Source organism: Seriola aureovittata, chromosome 7 (genome assembly GCF_021018895.1).
Source record: "Seriola aureovittata isolate HTS-2021-v1 ecotype China chromosome 7, ASM2101889v1, whole genome shotgun sequence".
Lineage (NCBI taxonomy): Eukaryota > Metazoa > Chordata > Actinopteri > Carangiformes > Carangidae > Seriola > Seriola aureovittata.
The window spans coordinates 12731189-12739288 of record NC_079370.1 but is presented as its reverse complement, the minus strand read 5'-3'; positions in this window follow the sequence as shown (position 1 = coordinate 12739288).

The window sequence follows — 8100 nt, the reverse complement described above, 5'->3', positions numbered from 1 at the left end:
AGAGCCACCTAGAACAGCTCAAACTGCAGTTGCAGCTGGAGCTCTACTGTAAACACTTTTTTCTTACTCTTTACTGCAGACGACACCTGTCTTGTTTGATGTTATACAGAGCTGGTTGTATATGTTTATATTATATAAATTTATATATATATATATATATATATATATATATATATATATATAAGGTATTGCAGTCTGCAGACATCCTTCACACCCTTTCATATAGTCACACTATGAGCAGCATATCAGTGCAATATGTGAACAGCCCACAAGCTTCTCGCCGGAGAGTTTGGCCACCAGGCATGAAAAGGCAATCAGCCTTCCAGTGTAATGTTGTGTCTCTATCTGACATGTGTAAAACAAATGACATTGTGATTATAGGTTCTCAAAATATTCAAGGAGGTAGGAACACATCAACTCCCTACAGACCAACAACCACACAGCTGCGATTTATTTAGCAGTTGATATTTTTAACCTAACCGTATTTAAAGCTTTGATAAGATATTGCTTCATAGATGGGGAATGTTCAATGTTTTCCTCTATCTCAACCCATCTTCCTTATTTGTACATTTCCCTTCTCCCCAATTTCGTATCCCTCACATGGATGCAATGTGTTTGGCCCTTCATTTTCTCATCCACCCTCTGAACGGCTGCTCTGACGCTGTCAGTCGCCCCCAGATTTATGCTTTTGGTGTTAGTCACCGCCTGGCTCTCCCCTCGTCCTCTCATCACATGTCCCCCTCTTCTCTAAGTTTAGCACTAATCCTCTATTTCTGAGACAGCATCTGTACAGAGCCCGACAGATGGGAGGGTTATATTTACTCTGTCTCTCTGTCTGACATACACATCTATTCAGTACACATGTACTTTAACACTGTGTGAAAATTAAGTAGAGATGAAGGACTCATTAATAAAACTCTCGAGACTACAGAGTAAATATGTAAACTGAAAGTGTAATTTGATCCTTCAGCTCATCCCAGTGCGGTTTGTCAGCTCATAGAAAAGCATAGAGTCTACATATAGTGCACCGTGACATATGTGACTGTTTCCACATGCTCAGTACTGTATATATTTGAGGTGTGTGTCAGCCCAAGGTTAGTGCATCGTTACTCCATCATTACAGACGCCTGTGTTGTGTGTGACTGTGCATATTTGAGTGATTTTGTCCAAATGTGTGCATTAATATTAAAGAGTGTTTGCTCTTGTCTCTGTGTGTGTATCACACTGTATCTTGGAACTGATCTTAAGGTCAGACGAGGTATCAGATAGACTTAATGGATTTAGATCTAATTGATTAATCAGTGCGGTGAAGCTGTGTGGTTAAACCAGTCACGTCCTCTGTTCTTATCCTCTAATCACCAGATTATAAGATTTCCGGAGTGACGGCTTCTAGTCTTTATTCTGGAGTTTGTGTATTACTGATGACAGCAACAACAAGTTGTTGTGCCTGTTTAGGTGACACATGCGGGGAGGAGCCCACACAATACTGTCCTATCTGTGCCATATGACGTCTGTGTCTTTTTTTGTATGTTTTCCCTGGGACTGATTGTTGGTACATCTCTCATCTCTTTAAAGACGAAGTCTGTGAGCCAAATGTAAAGAGCCTGGCTTCTAAATTGAAGGTAATTTCTTAGGTAATTTCGTTTAGGTAATTTTTTTTTTCTTTACCAAAAACTCAAGGTCCATTTGCTTTTTTTCAGACCTTTCACTGTATTACATGGTCTTCATCAATGGATGAATTTCAGGTTAAACTGTAAACCAACACAGAAGTTCTTAAAGCGCTATGGATGAAATCAAAACATGTAGGCCTACTGAAATTGCATGTCAACAGATACAGCTCCATGACGACTGAGCAAACTCTATCTACTGATGATGACCATGTGATATGACTGAAAGCACCAGAAAAAGCAAGTAAGAGGGTCTTGAGTTGGGATTGTTCTATCAAAATCCTATTTTCAAGGTCAAGAATGAAACTACCAAAACAGAAGGAATATATGACCACCGAAGGGAATAACAATCCTGAATTATTTAGCTGTACGATAAAACTTTTCAAAGTTCATCTGATTTCTGTAATACACTAACAATACGTAAATAACGCACACATAAAACTGGCGCCATTAAATGACACATGGTAAGTGAGACATATGTGACGAGCCTGTTTGAATCATTACTGTCGTCAAAGACGTGACACACACACACATGCACATACACACATATACCCGCCCTCACACAACCTTCTGCTCTACATAAGTTCACATGTGCATCACACAAACACTGAAACACACACAAAAACTGACACACACCCAGGGCTGCCATTGAGCCAAGTTGGACATATTGTGTTATTTGTTCTCATGTGAGGCCTTCAGATTTAACACATGCAGCACACGTGTGCATGTACAGTACGACCACCTGCAGCACTCAGTATGACCGCTGTTCCATAATTCATGCATTTATTCATTGATTCATGCCACACGTGAAGAACAAAATATCTTTACTTAACAAACCAAATGTCAGGTCAGGGTGACAGAAATGATTCTCTGGTACATAACTACATGCAGATGCTCCCCGACATGGGAATGTGACAAATGTCTGTTTACATTTCCATGCATTGCATTCAAGTAAATATTATACAAATTTACATTATAGTATATAAAATGATTCTAAACCAAAATACATCTCTGTAAACTTGAAAGGTGGCTTTAATGTAAAAAAGTCATAAAACAGTATGTTCATAGAAACTTCATTAATCACTTCTCCAGCATCATCGCGTCATTGTTCCACCAAAATTTGAAAGGTATGTTGTCTTAAAGGAATAGTTAAACATTTTTGGAAAATGCTATTTACTTATTTGACAAGAAGAAGATGAGAAAAATCAATACCGTTCTTATATCTGTGCGTTTACACTGGAGCTATGTAGAGTCGGTTAGCTTAGCACAGAGACTGTAAGCAGCGGGAACAGCTAGCCTGACCGTCCAAAGTTAAAAAATATGGCTACCAGCACCTTTACAGCTCACGAATTAACATGTTATATCTTGTTTGTTTAATTCACAACTTGCCATTTTTGCAACTCTGAGGTCTAGCATATTTCCCAAAATATCAAACTATTCCTTTAAAGCATCTGCTTTTAAAGGTTTGAGGTTAGTGTTTAGTACTAAAAAGGCATCATGTATCACTTTAAGCTAGTACAGAAAACCTTTTTTTTTCTCTATGAATTACTGTGAATCCACATGAGCCTCTGAAAAATTCAGTTGTTCATCTCCCATTTATTCATCTGGATATTAGGAGCAAAATAAAAAGCTTAATGTTCAACTTGTTGTTTGGCTAAAGTTGAGCTTTGAAAATCCACGGGGTGCACATAAGTGCAGGCCTGACTGAAGTGGTGGATAACGTGCCAGGGGGCATATGGCGTGTCGTCTAGCTGCTGTTTTGTCCCTAGATTTCCTCTTAATCTCTTATGTGTCTCATTTTGACTTGTCTACTTTTCTGTCCTGCATGAAAAGCAGAAGTCTTCTTTTTTTTTTCTCCAAGAGTCCCATTTCCACTTTTTATCTGCACAAGTCTCTCAAATGCCCAGTGACTTTGAAACAAATGTCTGGCCAAAAACATGAGCTGATGAGCGTGACTGAGGCTGTGAGCACGTTGCAACTTGCTGAGTCCTCCTTTGGCCAAATAGGGGAATTAATGAGGAAAAAAGTAACAAGCTGTCCTAGTGGGACACTGTAACAATGTATGTGAGTGTGTGTGTGTGTGTGTGTGTGTGTGTGTGTGTGTGTGTGTGTGTGTGTGTGTGTGTGTGTGTGTGTTACTGAAACAGCTCTCAAAAGACTGTGATACACCGACCAATGTGGACCTTCACGTTTTTATCTAACATTTGTTTAATTACTGTTAAATACTGGTTTTGATTTGCTCCCAACTCCCAAGTTTTTAAATCTACTGTTCTTGTGTCCTCTGTTGGCTTTATTTTACAGTGATGAAGTCGCATGAAACTTTGAACTTTGAATTGCTTGTCTAGTTGGAATGATGCTTATCAGCAGTGGAATGACATCATACTGTATGTCTAGATGGAAATGACATGTATAAGCGCAGGCTACATATGCGACTAAACTGAAAATCAGTCATTTAGCATTCATGTTTCTCCCGACATAATCAAGCTGCTTGCCACTGCAATATGCTTTTAAATGAACCCCAGGTCTTTGGAGTTAATTAAAAAACCTTATCACTTTCTGCAGCAAGGAGTGATTTCAGGGCACAAAGTGGTTTCAGCAGCACACATACTACTCTATCACCCTCTTTCATTCATTCTTAATTCAATCCATCAACTCTAAAATTCACGGAGATGCTTGTTTGTCAGTTGAGTTTTGAGGAAACGATGCTGACGGTACTGTCATTTTGCCAGGCCATTTGTCATTTTCACTTCAGCTGTCCTCTATGTTTGTCTTTTATTCTTCATTCGTCTCTTAGTGTCTTTTCAAATTGAAATTTTACTGCATCATTTCCTGTTGTTCCAAATGTCTCAGCTGCATAAGCTGCAGGAAAATCGGATCTAAAATCAAAGCATTCTGGTTGACACAGTATAAGCTTATCTGCCAGTGCCTCTCTGTTTCACACATTAACAGACACTGATTACTGAATATCTCCCAGGCTGTAACCTGCATCACGACAATGTAGGTTACTGCGCATTTTAGGTGACTAACAAGAACTGAAGAGCAAAAAAAACATTCTGTAAAGACACGTGTACATGCGTATGCTCATGTGTATTTGTTCGTATGCTTAATTACACGTGTATTTGTTAGCACATGGTACTACAGTGGGAACGAGGGAAGCATCCTCCCTTGGCCCTGATGCTCTGAGCAGACAGCGCAGTGGCCTAAGCTTGTAAAATGAGTGTATCATCCCCGTGCCCCCTGGAACACAAATAACCTCTCTCATTTAGTCAAGACATGCACTAAACCTCCACTCATCTTCTTATCTCATGTAATTACAAATCAACATTGGTTTAATGTTGCGGGAGCTTCATGTTGAGTTTCTCAAAGCTGTTCTTCTTATGTCCCAGACCACCCTCTCATTTTGTGGGGGTAAGTTACCTCATATCAACCCTCAAGATCTGAATTTAAAATCTTCTCAGGATTATCTCGAGCTGTATCAACCATAATCTGTGCCCTCTGTACTTTCTGAAATAAAGATGTGTTATTGAGGTCAAGATTTTGTCATGTGAAGATAAATGCCAGATGTTAGAAAACTAAAATTTACAAAATGGAGATCTAATGTTTTTTTCTAGGGAAAAAACGAATTACAGATATTTAGATACATTTTCTTTAACGACCTGCATAAATCCAATAAAATGCTTATGCAAGTTGTTTCTTCATAATGGGATTTCATTGACGCCTATGGCTCGTTATGATCCAGTGGTTTCATAACTGAGCCTGTAGGCTTTTTCGCTGTTCTGCCCTGCTCTGCCCTGACCCTTGACCCTTCACATCAGTCCGATGCCAGAAATACACCAACTGTTTAGATCATGACAATGCAAAGAAAAGTATTATGATGACAATTGTATAACACAGATATCACTGTGATAAATCTCTGCTGGTACAGTAGATGTAACCTCTACAGCCAACGTGTGCATTCAGGTCACAGCATTTCATAATACAGATTGAGCCCATCCTTATCTTGTCAGTACTGTCTCATTAAAATAATGCACTACCTTATAGTGCCACTGACCCAGAGGTCGAATGTATTACAGACATTATTTTCAGCAACAATGCGGTAGTAATGAACTACATAACATACTCATGCATTATCCAGTGTACGGCTATGTTATCTAATGTTGTGCCCCTTCACAATCAGTCAAACATAACCCCTGTTTTGATCTTTTAAATCAGGTCCCTTGATGCTCAGCCTGCAGTACATTTTAGCCTAATGGTTGCTCATTAAATCTCAGTGAAATGCTCTCCAGATTCATCACTGTAAATGTGAGTTTTGACAGCGTCATCAGGTGTAATTCTCCTTTTTACAAGTGAGCAGCTTGTTGTTGGCAGCACATTGGTTTCCCTACAAGCTGCTTTCAAAAAAAAAGAAAAAAGAAAACACTTAAAACTCGTAACACTCACAAAAACAACCGTTCATATTTTGTTTGCGAGGATTATTCTGTAGTGTGTACTACTGGGTTCAAAAGGAACACTTCTGCTGATGCTTCATTTCTGTTCTGGGCTCTGTGGCCCTGCTTTCATGCTGGTCACAAATTAAATACAATATATACATGAGTGAAGAGGCAACTGTGTTCTGCCTGCACACGTGCCACATTACAAGTGCTGCTTGCACCACCACAGCAATTTCACCACCAAGTATCTTAAATAATGCTTCTTTCTCCTCCTCACACTCCCGTACTGTATGGCACTGGAAAACAAAGACTCTTCAAAATCACATAAACTCTTTTATGTATTTTATGCTTGTCTGTTTTACTGTACCTTCACAGACATCCTTTCATCAGCAGTTTCATGTGTACTGTGCTACAATATGAGGTAATTCTTACTGATATTTTTTATCTCCAGCTGCTGACAGGATATCGGAGAATATTCCCTTTCATATCCATCCAGAAGGCAACAGATGAAGGACAGGTATTCACTTCTAATCTGCAACCTCTGATTTGTAATGCAAAGTTATACTTGCCTCATCCAGTGTTACCCTTGTAAAGCTAGTATTGGGCTATTGCAAAATAGATACACAAAAAGTATTTCAGTGTTTTTGTGCATACCAAACTTCTGTACTTCTACAGCGCCTCTGGGTTTTCAGGATTTTGAAGAGAGAAGGTCTCAATAACATCCAGGTGTCACACCGGACACATACTCGGTTCCACTCCAATCCTCAGTCCATCCTCATGCGAAAATGCTGGGTTGCTGGAATTGCATCAGTTCAACAAACATCTCCCCTTTTAACCGCTTCATGCAATACAAAAATAGCTTTATTAGTCATACAAGCGTGATAATTATGTACAACAGCCAGTGTATGCAGTTAATGACCTCATTACTTTTGTTTTGTCAGTAATTATTATTATTGTGCACATCAAGAACCATCAACCAAATATAGCATATTTAATCAGCTATGTTACATGAAGCTCAGACACATCACATTTTATGGTGCTGCCATTTCAGATGGAAATGCACATCTGGATACTGTGTCAGTCATCATCTTTGCCTAAAAGCCTGATGATGTGCATCATTACACACAGATAACATGGTGATAAATATTTCAGTGTTTCCAGAAATGTAATTTCGGCTCACAGAAGGATATGATCTGCCCTCAGGGATGCTGTCTGAGAGGAAGTATATCCATGTTTTGGGTTCTGTACATTCACATTTTTTTAAATTGAGTGCTGCACACAGAGTTACCAATTTAATTGGTACACCCACACAGTCACAATAAAGTATAACAGCCCAGCAATAGATCATGTAAGTGAAGCATGTAATGGTTTTGTTGTTGCCGTTTTGTTGATACTCTATAGTTGTTTTTAGCCACCCAAGTGATGAGGCTCTAGGGATGGTAATGACAGTCTGTCGGACTGTTGGTCCACCATTTTGGTCCAGACATTCATGGATGATCCTCTGAATTTTCATAAAGCCATGAGGCTGGCATGTTTGTCTTTATGAGACTATATGGATTGGCACAAGGTGAGGTTCAGAAATGTATGCCACCACAGATGAACTTCAACAACCTTAACTTTTTAACTGTCATCATCAGGTCAAAAAATTAATTTTGACCTGATGATGAAATACTTGGAAATACTAATGACTATCCTGAACTAAACTATCCTTCTCCTTGTGTGCTGGTTCATGAAAACAGGTCTCCAAACTTTAAGTTTTATCAGGGATACACATGTTATTCATTTGAACATATCTATTTTTGGCTATGCATGAAGAACATGTTAATTTTACAGAAATCTTGATGTGATTTAATGCACTACGGGAGATTTGAGCCCATGTTCCCCCTCAGGTCTTTACTAAGGACAAACATAATAGTTCTTGTAACATGCTCCCATAGACAGACGCACATAAAACAACACAGAGCCGAGGCACACGCACATAAACTCCATGACACACATAGTAC